Here is a 13,130-nt window from a genome sequence, read left to right as displayed (position 1 = left end):
GTCATGAAACGCTTTGTTACTAATACTTTTTCTCCAGCGATCGTAACCGATAGGACATCCTTTCTGTTAGGGCTTTGTCCCGAAGCATTCCAACTCGTCCTTCGTATAAAACTCACGCGCCGCAGATACGCACTCAGGGCTCACCTTGTACCTGGTGAAAGGATGCGGTCGGTACCAAACACCGTGATTTTCTTTCAAATTCCTGGACTTTTTGATTTGATACATTGATGCTTCAGGAATAAGCTTCTTAATCTCATGTTTCGCTAGTGTTGATGGCAGGAGAGTGAGAAACTGATAACGTTCCTGGGGTGTCGTCGATGCTGAATAGGCTTGCCGAAAGCTTTCGGTCCACTGCTCGCCGAAGCAGCACTTTCCTTCGGGTGAATATCCCGATGCATCACTTTGTTTGTACGCCCGGCGTATCTTGTTGCGAACATTTTCCGCTACCGCCTTCTGCACCTCACTTTGTTTTGTTTTGATGTAAGCAGGCCTGTCCCGACTTCTCACTGTGCTTAGACGTTTCAAAGGGGACACGCAGGTAGTCGAAATGATCTGGTTGACGACGTTGATTTCTGCTTCAGGGGACATAAAAATGCCATCGCTCAACTGTGTGTTCCGTGAGGGTATTTCATTGCAGAACTAGCGAAAGCACGGGTAGCACAAGTAGTCCTTCTCTTTGACAGTTACCGATCTTTCGGATGTTAAAAGTTGCTCCAAAACATTGACGTCTACGTAGGTAACTCTGCGATAATTTCGCTTCTTTGCAATGAGCTTCTTGTGCTTAGAAAGATAGTCTGCACAATACACTCGCTCAGAGCTATACTTTGTCGCCATGAGACGCACCGGAGCAGTAGAGTGAGAGCAAAGCGCAAGCACTGTCGGTGTCGAATGATGTGTGAACAGCGGATAAATTCAGGCCATCTCCTGTCCGGCCGTCTGCTGTTCAGGCCATCTGTTGTTCAGGCCGTCTGCTGTTCAAGCCGTCTGCTGCAGTCATCTGAGATAGGCGCACGCATCCGGTTACCGATAGTTTTGCTTTTGTTTGCCACTGGAGCGCCACGCTCATACTTTCTACTTTTTTCGGTACTACTGGCCTTTCAAGAAACACAAATCCAATCCTGCCTGCATTCTATACACTTAGCGGGTAAGAAGTCGGATCTACAACAGTTGCCTATTTTTGCGTAAGGGTCTCATTCGAGGGGCTGTAACTACGAATAGAACAAAATTATGCAATAAGTTTTTAATGATTTTGAAAGCTGACGAGGAGCAGAATAACTGGGCAAAGTTTAAGAAATATCAAAAATGGTGTTTTTTTTTATTGTCATCATAAATTTCCATTGTTCGGTGTTTTCTTGAAGTTCGCCCGATAGTATCTCTTTATTGAAAAGTTATATAAATATAAGCTTTAGCAGTTTGGTAAATAAGTATGCTTAGAACGTAATGTGGAATTGTTGCCGCTCTACCACAAGCCTTTTCTGAGATAAAGACCTGAAAGTAGACGAACAAACGCTTCCTGAGCCGATTTTGAGGTTTTTTATAAAAACATCTACACTGTCCACAAAAACCAAAAATAACTGAACACAAGCAAAAACATGCATATACTTGTTCAAAGAAATTTCAGCTACCTAACTTTAATATATTTTGTGTAATTCATAACCAAAGTTGGCCAAAACAGCAGAGCAGGTAAGCGCGGCACTCCACCTCTTCGTCATCATTGATTCGCGGTGCTTCGAAAAAATTTTTGGCAGCAAAACCCATTGCGGATCTCTTATTTCCACTCATCAGACAACAATATATAAAATTTTGAAATAAAATTAAAAGGCCGACCGGCCATCCTGTGTTCGATCTTACGTGTAATCACCCTTACATATTATTGCAAGATGTGTTGTGAAGTTCGTGAACATCTCTGTAATCGGATTTTATGTGTGTATCATCTGTATGCTTCTCGAAATATTACTTAGTTCATCTTGTGACTTTTTGATCAATAAAATTGTTGACCTTTTAAGAAAAAGAGGTTTCATTGAAGTGACTCCGTGACTTAACATCAATTCCGATTCACCAAGCATAAGGGCAGGAACTGCTTATGAAGGAATCAAATATCCCCAACATGTAAGTGTTGTGAATCGCCTCTGATGTGACCATGGAACTACATAGCGAGTGCTTTTACACAATTGGGAGGAGTGCCAGCACTCTGTTTTGAAGGAGTACAATAACTCTGTTTGGGGAGTACTAATACTCTTGTAGGGTGCAGTATTTGTACTCTGGAAGAGTTCTAGCACTCTGTTTAGGAATACTAATCATTTGTCTGGGGGAGTTGCTGTACTATCTCTGAGATCGACGTGTTTTAATCCGGAAAAGGCAGTTAATTATTGGACAAACAGATACTCCCTCAAAGAAAGTACCCAAAGCTCTGTTTTTAGAGAGCAGATTTGACGTCATCATCATCAGCCTATATTTATGTCCCCTGCAAGACGAAGGCCTCTCCCTGTGATCTCCAATTACCGCAAGAATGTGCTGATGTTCCAGTTACTTTTTATGGCGAAAGCAATTATATGGAGACTCTATGCGAATTTATGCGGCCTCCGTCGCCGTGAGGTTCCGTATAAAGTCCGCGGACGATAATATCGTCGACGCGCGCCGTACGCTGTATGTGCGAGTGAAAGCATGCGACGAGCAGCCAGCAATCGCGGCTCGCGCACACAAGGGCGGGAAGCGAGGAGGAAGCGCGCAGTTTTGAAGTCACGCACAACGCTCCCGAGGGAGGGTAGGGAGGTGGAGGGGCCGCGCTTTAGTGCGGCCGCGCGGCGCTGCCGGTATGGAAGGCAGCAGGGATGGGGTTGGCGTGTTCTGCGTGGCGAGTGCCCACCCGCGCGGCTGTATTACAGTGGCTAGAATAGGGAAGTGTGACGAAGGCCCCGCCGCTCGCGTGCGCGCTTCAGATGCAGCCGCAAGGCGGCGCTGACGCTTGTATTCACGTTAGGTTAGTTAGGTTAGGTTAGGTTAGGTTAGGTTAAATCAGAGAAGCACAGAGCAAAATTAGTTTTGACGAAAGGCTCAGGAACTTCGATGAAAATAAATGGGCGGCTAAAGTGCACAAGTATCTCTACATGAAAAGTGTGGACACAGAATGGAGGAAGAGGTCAAGGAAGTTGGCAACCAAGTACAGGATAATCGAAACTGTAAATAGACAACCAGGGGTCATCAGAAAGAAAGTGAGAGAAATAGAGACCGTGAATTGGATGCAAAGAATGGAAACAAAAAGGACAATGGAGATTTACAAGAACGAGAAGAAAGAAATTAGAAGGGAAAATCTGTACGATAACACAAAGGGCAATGCCTTGCTATTTGAGGCTCGAGCCGGTTGCCTAAGGACGAAAACATATCGGAACAAATATTCGGAACTAGATGAGACATGTGTATGCTGCAGTAAAGATCCAGAGACCACTCAGCACATCCTAATGGAATGCGACGGGATCCACCCAGTGAGAACCGTAGGTAACGTGCAACTCCCAGAAGCGTTTGGCTTTAAAGTGGAAGGAAACATAAACAAATCAGCCGTAGACATCAGCAAGAGACGATTAGAGTACTGGTGGAAAAAAAGCAGGTAAAAGATGGATACGACCTGATCTCTGAAAATCATAGGCAGCGATACAAGGTAAATATTTGAAAAAAAAAATAATGAGAGGTATACAAAAATACTACATAAAAAACATGTATAATATACCTGATTAAATCAAGCAGGCTAGGTGACTATTTGTCGCCGCCCCGTTTCAAAGGGGATGCCAATAAATCATCATCAATCATCATCATCAAAACGTCGCCCGACCAGGCCCGACGATCGACTAGCCGGATAAGCGCCCCGATTCGCGATGCGAATGTCCTTTTCTTTACCTCAAATGGCACATCTTGCTCAGCTACTGGTGTTCGCGAAGATCGCAGCAACATTATAGCGACATATGCGCCCTATCAATTCGCGTACAACACGTCATTTGCTTGCGAGATCTAGGCCGTCTTGGCATGTTTACCTCGTAGGCCTCGCGGACACGCCTCGAGTGTTGCTTCACTGCGGTCTTATTTTACGCGCCAAATTACTAACTATAAACGCACGCTTGAACGAAAACAACTGTTCTTGCTTGCAAAGATGAATTTTAGTCCGAGTTGTTCGTTAAAGAAAGATGGAATTGGATTTCACTTAAATATATGTAACTGCCCTTAATCGGCATGCACCGATGATTATGTTACATAAAAGTTGCCTTGGCTCGCTCAATATTTTCACGTTTGCAAGATTTCTTGAAAACTGGTATGTTATAAGCGAAAGATGGTGAAATTGATAATTTTTGCAGCTTCAAAGCACTGCATGATTGCTGCCTTCTGTTTGGGTGGGAGCTTCTCGATCTTCTTCTTCAGTGCAATTTCTTCAATCGCGTGATTTGCCTGTTTTTGTTGCGTGAGAGACTCGTCCAAGCTTTTCGCTTTGGCTCTTAGGCGGCGCACCGTAGCTTGGGTCCTTGCCTTTAGCTTCCTGGCGTAATTTTCCTTACGCTTTAGCTGCCTAGCTTGACACCTCTGGTTGAGCAGTAGCCTTCTGAGGTATTTGGAGGCGATGCAGCACTTCCCAGGGCCACTTACAAGCCCCTTGCACTTCGTGGGGTAGAGGCTTTCATACCAGCTTGTCACTGTTGGAGCTGCGCGCAAGAGGGAACTCCACCGACCGCGCAGCGTCAGAACAGAGCTTCATGCTGTCAACAGCCTGTAGGAGGGATGGAGGATCGCAGTGCTCATCAAGTGAGAGCTCGACACCACGTACAAACACTTGGTGTTCGATCATGCTGTCCGCACAACAAAACAGCACAAGCTTTCGGGCGTGAAGCAAGCTCATGATTGGCCCCAGTAGGCAGACGCTATATGCGACAAGAAGAGAAGTTTTAGAAAAAAACGTGCTTACCCCACTGATTGGACGGCATGATCACATTTTGGTAATCCAAAGTTGGCGGCAAGTGTGGGTGCTTCATCCGATGTGTCGGGTGAGGCCACGTTGATTCGCGATATTTTTTTTTTTTTTTTGTGGAGGTGCAAACTGTGGGTACAACCTTTCTTTCGGATTCTTTTTCTTAGGCACTGGCTTGGAGATGTACTTGGGGACGTTTGGAAAGATCGTCAGTATCGCATCCGGCTGTAGCAATGACCTGCTCCTTTCCAGGCGCACCAGCTCACCACTGATGATATGTTCAAAGTGACGCGACACAAACTGCGGATCGAAATGCAGTTCGCACAAAGCGGCATGTCGTTCGAGTGGCTTGTCCACCCGAGGTATGTTGCGCTGCCACTTTCGGTACGTCTCCTCGTCTTACGGTACCCCAAAGAGCGACAACTTCTTTTTGCAGGATTTGTAACCAGTCGTGCAGACAGGCACAAAACAGTGACTTTGATGGTGGCTCATCCCTGAGCACTTGTCGGCACCGCACGAAACATTACTTCGCACGAGAATTTCCAACAGCAAGCGGGAGAAACTCGCGGACCAATTCGTATCGGGCTCGCAGCTCGACGTATAAACGAGTGCGAGCGCCCCCCGGCGGATGCATCACAAGGCGGCGACGGTGGTTGCCATAGGAGCCGCCGGGTGGTAATCAAACTTCCCCTATTCTAGCCACTGTTGCTGTATCTTGAGAGGCATCTGCGGCGGGGACGGAGTCCGCTCTTCCTGTGTTTTCGGGGCTACGATTGCGTTGATGCGAGCGCCGGCACGGAGCTCAATTCGCCCGCTGCTGCTGCTGCTGCTGCGCTGGCTCAGTCCAGCGTTTTCACAGCGAGTTTCGGCGTTCATCGAGTGAGAAGCGTTCATCTTTGCTTGTGCGCGCGTGACACCATGCTTGTTAATTTAGTTAGTGTGTCTATGTTTACAAGTTTATACGGCCGATAAAACTACTATGCTTACTTTTGTATACCTTTTGTATAACCGAACTGCTCGAGGCCCAGCACAACAGTCAGCTCCAGCGTCTTAGGCAAACCCGTCAGGGTTGCGCCATCCTCTCTCGTCTTGGCTACCCCATTCCTGAAAAGCCCACGCAGGTACCGCAACATAAACTCGCTCCTAATATTCGCGCTCTGATTAATGTGGCTCCGATTCCACGCGACATGAATCCCCGCCGCCATGCCGGCCGTCGACGTGCCCGAGTTCAGGCAATAACACGCGTCTTTGGCGATGGCACTACAGACTTACAAGTTCTTTACACTGATGCGGCACGCTACCCAGAAAAGCCCACCATGTGTCTAGCGGTGATTGGCAACAGAGACGCGCTCGTGGCGTCTGCCACACTTCGCACTACGGTCAGTGGTTCGGCAGAGGAGGGAGCTATTGCTGTGGCCATTGTCCACGTCTCGACATTACTGTCACAGGACGCCCCTGTCACCATAGTGACAGACTCACAGGCTGCTTGCCGTGCCTTCGCGCAGGGACTTGTGGCTGCGCATACTCACAATATCCTGTATTCTGTCTCGCCGTCCACTTTACGTACGGTGCGCATCGTCTGGACTCCTGGACACGCCTCTCTCCATGGAAATCAACGCGTTCATGCGGTTGCGCGAGGTCTGACCGCCCGGGCTCCATCGGAAGAGCTGTCCAATTCAGACGACGCGCCGACAGAACCACTAAACTAAACGCAATGCTGGAGTACTACCGACAGAGTCGTTATACGTATGCTCCTCCTCATCCTTCACTTAACAGAGCAGACGCCGTCGCTTGGCGGCAACTGCAGACTAATTCATTCCCTTGCCTATATATGCTGCATCTCTTTCATCCCACTCTATACCCTCCCTACTGCCCCTACTGTGGATACGAACCAACAGTCTATCATTCCACGTGGGAATGCTCTAGTCCACGGGGCGTTCCTCCTATCCCCAACCCCACCCCTTCCTCTTGGGAGTCTGCACTGCTCAGCTTAGGCCGGCAGGAACAGCAACAGCTGGTCCAGCGGACTCTCAAGGTCATGCAAGGCAATCCTGGACTTTGGGCCCCACCCAAGGAGGAAGAATTACCTTGTCTTTGTGAATAAAAGTTTATTCTGTCTCAATTCGCTCACCGCTGCTGCTGCGCTGACTCAGTCCAGTGTTTTCACAGCGAGTTTCGGCGGTGATCGAGTGAGAAGCGTTCATCTTTGCTTGTGCGAGCGTGACACCATGCTTGTTAATTTAGTTAGTGTGTCTATGTTTACAAGTTTATACGGCCGATGAAACTATTATCCTTACTTTTGTATACCTATCCGCTATTATAATTTGCTATCGTAATTGATGATTCGCCTTTCGGACGAAACTGCGACGTTTTTAACAAAGCGCACTTTCATGCATTGAAGCACAAAAGTAACTGGAACGCCCACGTATTTCGTACCAAACTTTGAGAAATAATATCTTGAAACTGGTGTTAACCTGGAGATACATTTAAGTGGATACGTCTTGCAAGCTAGTGCACCGGCTACAATTCACAAATTGCAATATGGGCCAATAAGCAATTAACGACGAAGTTAATTAGGGAATTTTTATTGCGATAGCAATTATATGGACACTCTAGGCGAATTTCTGCCGTCGCCGTCGTTGTCGCCGTGAGGTTCCGTATAAAGTTCTAGGGCGATTACCCCGTCGCCGCGCGCCTTAAGCTGTATGTGCGAGTGAAAGCGTGCGAGGGGAGCCGACGAGCGCGGCTCAATCTCGTCCGCGTGAAAGGGAAGAAAGCGGGTAGGAGGTGCGCTGTCTTCCTCCGCGCGCGAGGCATCGGGGGAGGGGAGGGAGGGGGCGGATTTTCACTCCAGCTGCAACTGCGCACGTGGCGGCTGCGCGCGGTCGCGCGGCCGTCGGATCTTGAGAGCGGTCTGCGTTGGGGCACAGTCTATGAGCGCCGCCAGCTCGTAGCGCTGTGCGTGCTGTGTGTTCTCGGCGCTCAGTTTGCGTTGAAGCGATAGACAACAGCATGAAGGTCACTTCGCTCACTGCTGCTGCCGCATTTCCCCACGCCAGCGTTTTGACAGCGAGCGTACGCATTCATCGAGTTGGATGTGTTCATGTTTTCTATGCGCGCTGACACTATGCTTGTTAATTTAGTTAGCAAGATAATATTTATAAGTCGATACGGCTGATAAAAGTACTATCCTTACTTCGTATAGCTATCTATCTAATTTTCCATCGCAATTGATGCTTCGCCTTTCGGGCGATACTGTGGCTTTTTTTAATCAGTTGAATACGTGTTTCAATTCCTCGTGCTAGTAATGTCCGCCTCTTAGAATAATCCAGTTTAAGAACAAGAATTATGCTATCTGTCACAGGCGATTAAAAAAATTTTTCGAACACTTAAAACTCATCACCCCGTATAACTGTTCTGCAGTGAACGGTTGTTCTTATACCGATTGACCTCGGTTGGCGTTAAAGAGATTGAAGTGCGGCATATACCTAATAGCACATAGCAAATTGGGCGTCAGTGAGGTTCAATGAAGAACAGCGCATGCCCAGTGCTAACGGCCCAGTGAGACCCCCATAGAAACATCCCAGAATTTTAACTTCGTTGCCCTTTGTCTTTTGTGGTCTAAACCTGGGAAACCATCTAGATACAGTGACCAACATGCTCGAAACGGATGGTTATATATCTGCAGTGCGGATTCCGTAATAAATTGATTTTGTTGTAAGTTCAAACCACTCAACTGTCTCTGAAGCAAGGCTGCGTGGCTATAGTGCAACAACATTGAGCGATATCCTTGAAACGAAGAAGCCGCAATATCCCTTCTCAACGAAGCTCTGTCCCATTTTGAAAAAAGGATCTGTGTAATACCAGTCTTCCAACAGTAATTGAACAATTGTGACGGCAGCTACAGCTATAAAAAGAAGACTTTATTATGTTATGAGTCCAGTTGCAGTTCATGATCAGTTCAGTTGCTGAACTTAATTAAGTAAAGATGGTATGCAGACGAGGGTTCCAATGTCAACGACTTCAATGGGACCCTCGCTTTCGAAAAAAATGGTGTACAAAACGTGAGTTAATGCCACAAAAAATACGAGATAAACAAATGAACGCACAAAATGTAATACATTGGTAAGTGACAATTGGATAAGAAGTACATACATAAAGAATCGCAACCATACAGCAGAACGCATTGTCGGGCGTGAAGCTATTTACAAAGAATAAAACATTTCCATTCATGCTTGAAACCATTGAAGGATAATGATTTAAATGAATGTGGTAGGTCATTCCATATTTTAGCACTTAAAACGAGTACGTCATTTTTCCATAGTTTGTGTTACATTTAGGTTGTGTAAGGTTGAAATTATGCGCAAACATAGTGCAGTTAGTATTAGTGAGTAATATTGAGTATATTGATCGAGTAATAGTGAGTCTACGAATTTGTATGCAAGCTGTTTGTAATTTAAAGAATAGAATACGTGAATGACACCTGAACAATCCAGATACACTGAGAATTAGGTTACCCAGAAGCAGCGGGATATAGCATCAGAGGAAAAACAATTGTTGGTAATTATGCGAGTAGTCTGGTTCTGCATGTGTTGTGTAGACGAGACGTGACAGTTATATGTGTTTCTGTAGGAAGCAATACCGTAGGTGACATGACTGCATGAACGCAAAGTATAAAGATAATAATGCGTACTCTGAAAAAAGAGTTCACGGTTTAATTAGTGATATTAAACCGAGCAATATGACTGGTAAACTTCAAGTTAGCATCTATAATTTTATGCCAAAGAATGACACACAGTCCGCTGCAGGAATAAGGTGACTTTCGAGGGTTACATCAGGTACTACATGGCAACATCCTTTGTTTTGTTTTAAAAATCATGAACTCAATATTCACAGAGCTTAAAATTAAATGATTTACCTGACACCATCCCACAACTTTAGCCAATCAATTGTTCAGTTTTACGAGTAAGCGTGTTAAAAACTTGTCTCAGATGTAAATACTGGTATCAGTAGCAAATATAACAACATTAGAAATATTAATACAATAAGGTAAGTCGTTAATGTAAATGCAAAACAAAAAGGGCCCGAATATTGAGCTCTGTGGTACCCATTGATTAACTTTAAACTCGGAATAAGCGCCGCCTACTCAGAACTCTAGTTTGGTAAATAAAATGGTATCACAGTGTCAAAAGCTTTAGTAAAATCTAAATATACTGAGCCAACGAATTTACCGCTATCAATGGAACACCTTATGTAATAGGTTAATGCCACAAAAACTAAGCTGGTCGAACTGCTAGGACGGAAACCTAATTGGGAAGGTGATAACAATTTAAATTTTGTTAAGTAGTGCTTTATACGTTACAGAAATAACTTCTAGATAAGTTTAATAATGGAGGAATAAATAGACTGCGCGATTATTAGACGCCTGAGCTATATCACCTTTTTCATGGACAGGAATCAAGTTCGCCTTCTTAAACGAACTCGAAAAGGCGCCACATTTAAGAATTAAAATAATTATGCTGTTCGGTGGTTCCGCAATACAAGCAGCAACAAGCTTTAAGCGATAGGCAGAAATAGTATCTTCACCTGGGCTAGTGTGTTTTATATTTAGACTATCAGAACAGACTTCATCGGCTGACACGAAATAAATAAAGTAAGATTCAGTGTAGGTTTGATGTTTATAAAATATCTTATCGATAGTTCTACTATTTTGGGGTGTGTTGTGTGTTGAAAAGCGTCATTGGGAAGTTGACATTGCTTCTTAGCATTATTTTCAGCCGTGCAGAATTCTTTCTTATATTAAACCCATTTTGATTTTTTCAGCATATTTTTTCACATGGTAATTTATAGCAATGTGCTAGGCTTACATTGAATAGCTGTTTTTTTTAGATTTCCTGTAAATATTATCTTTTTTTCCAGCATGCTGGTTAATAAACCATCGTTATCCAAGGAATATAGGAAAATAAATTTTTTCATTGCATTTGGCAGTTGAAGGTCTGGCGTGCATGGCTTTCGAACATAATCAGCAGAATTTTTCGAGCACCTTTTCAGGATTACGTAGAGTGCTAATTGATGTCCAATTGGTGCCACTTATTGTATTAACAAAGTTATCCCGGTCGAAGCTAGAAGTTAAATCACTAATGCCGTCGTGAAATTTTTCTGCGGCGAAGATAATAAATGTAGGAAGATGATCAGTCATAGCTATTTCAATGAAATATGCGCTTGGGGATGGTGTGATATTGCTAAAGGTCTGACCAAAAATTGTGTTCTATAAGTGTAAAATCGAGTAGGAGGCGTAATTGAAGACCCAAACCTATGAAAAAAACGTCTTTATGAGAATAACACTAAAGAAAAAGCCATTTCTCTTCGACTATTTTGCCAACAACACTTATATTTCCGAAGTATCTCACTATAAATATCTGGGTGTACACATATCTCACAATCTTTCCTGGTCAAAACATACTGACACGGTAATGGCTAATTGTCTTCGCAAATTGTTTACCCTAAGACGGTCGTTAAAATTCTCGACACCTGCTGTCCGCCTTCTGGCATATAATGCAATAGTTCGACCTACTTTAGAGCATGCAATAATCATCTGGGAGCCCTACACAAAAACAAATATTGAAAAATTAGAACGAATTCAAAAGAAAGCTGTTCGATTTATCTACAATTCTTACGGTCGAACTTCTATAACAGATCTCCTTAAACGTAGTGGCTTCTCTTCGATTACAGAACAAAATCGTGTTTCCCAATTAAAATTCTTTTCAGCTAGTGAATTGCCACTACCGTATTGATACCTCACACATTTTAACACCTGTAATACTGGTTATGCTACCCGTCATAAACATTCCCAAGCAGTAGCCCCGTTAACGACGCATAACAACTGCTTCAAGTACCCTTATTTTCAAGAACAATAGTTGATTGGAATAAACTTCCTGACGAAGTCGTTACACTAAATTCTTTCTTTATCCCTTTTTCTTGCCCGTCTGCATTCTTGACGCTGTCGTACATAATTTATTTGCTTCTTTTTGCTTGCATTCTGTCCTTTTACTTGCTTCTTTCTGCTTGCATTATGTCCTTTTGTCATGTTGAATTCAAGCGTTGGCAAGATTTCTTGTAATCTATGTTTGCATGAGTGTACTTGTATGTTCCCACCCTGCTAAGATCTTGTAAAAGATTGCAGTATCTATAAATAAAAAAATATATAAATAAAAACAGTGTTACGGATTTTAATACGGCAATGCTCGGTGCAGAGGTAACGCCATTTCTTGGTCCAGAGGTAACGCTGGGTTGTGCGCGCCTGTCAAGGCGGCGCGTCCTGGCGGTAGATTGGCGATCCGTGCCATTGTATCCCGATGTGGGGGAAGTGTCCCACCAGGAGTACCAACAGAGTCTGGCCCGGGTCTTCGGGTGGTGAGGCCAAGATCGCCCAGGCGTAACTCTTGGATAGTAGGATGTTGGCGCGCAGGATAATGGGGGCCGAGGAGTGGACGCGGGAACATTCCCAGTAGTGTACCGCGCTAGGATGCAGCCCGCAGACCTGGCAGATGCAGTGGCCTGGAGAGGTATTCTGTAAGAGTCCACCTAGTGGACATGTCCATTTCATCTGCTGCTGAAGTGCTGATTGGCTGAGGCACCTGGCTCCTGCTGAAGTGCACCCCAGCTCAGCCAATCAGGACTTCAACAGCAGATGAAATGGACAATCCGCTAGGTGGACTCTTACAGAATACCTCCCCTGGTCTACGCTCAATGTTATGAATGGTCGAAGCATTTGGGAGAGTGAGGGTTTTAGAATGTCGGACGAGAGATTCATCTGCGCGTGAAGAGAGGTATCGGGGAGACGAAAGGAGCATGCGGGATTCGTGGCCCTCTTGGATCCGAGTGCTGCATTCCTTGCGGTGCGCAGCTAGACAACCTACTGCAAATCTGAAGCGCACGCACACACACTCGCATGCACACTTCATGTTTTACCATGTCATCGATAACCCTTATCGCCACTTCGTGGAAGTATTTGCCCGTTTGCAAGAGACACGAAGCTTTCGTAGTTACAAAGCAGTTCACAATGTTACTCAAGAAAAGGCAATCAGTGAGCATTGCTTTAGTAATCGTGCGGTCAGTCGTATAATTTGAGTTAGTCATGTGAAAGAATGCACGGTATTGTACTAAATACAAATTAAATAAT

The 13,130-nt window shown here is 44.8% G+C and overlaps 1 pseudogene; it reads right to left on the bottom strand.

Moving 5' to 3' along the window:
- Positions 1–6,471, bottom strand: part of LOC125947755 (uncharacterized) — a 40,866-nt pseudogene extending 34,395 nt beyond the window's left edge.
- Between the last annotated feature and the right edge of the window lie 6,659 nt (positions 6,472–13,130).

This window comes from Dermacentor silvarum, chromosome 8 (assembly GCF_013339745.2).
Source record: "Dermacentor silvarum isolate Dsil-2018 chromosome 8, BIME_Dsil_1.4, whole genome shotgun sequence".
Classification (NCBI taxonomy): domain Eukaryota; kingdom Metazoa; phylum Arthropoda; class Arachnida; order Ixodida; family Ixodidae; genus Dermacentor; species Dermacentor silvarum.
The sequence above is the reverse complement of the archived record's forward strand: the minus strand, read 5'-3'. Positions and strand labels throughout refer to the sequence as shown.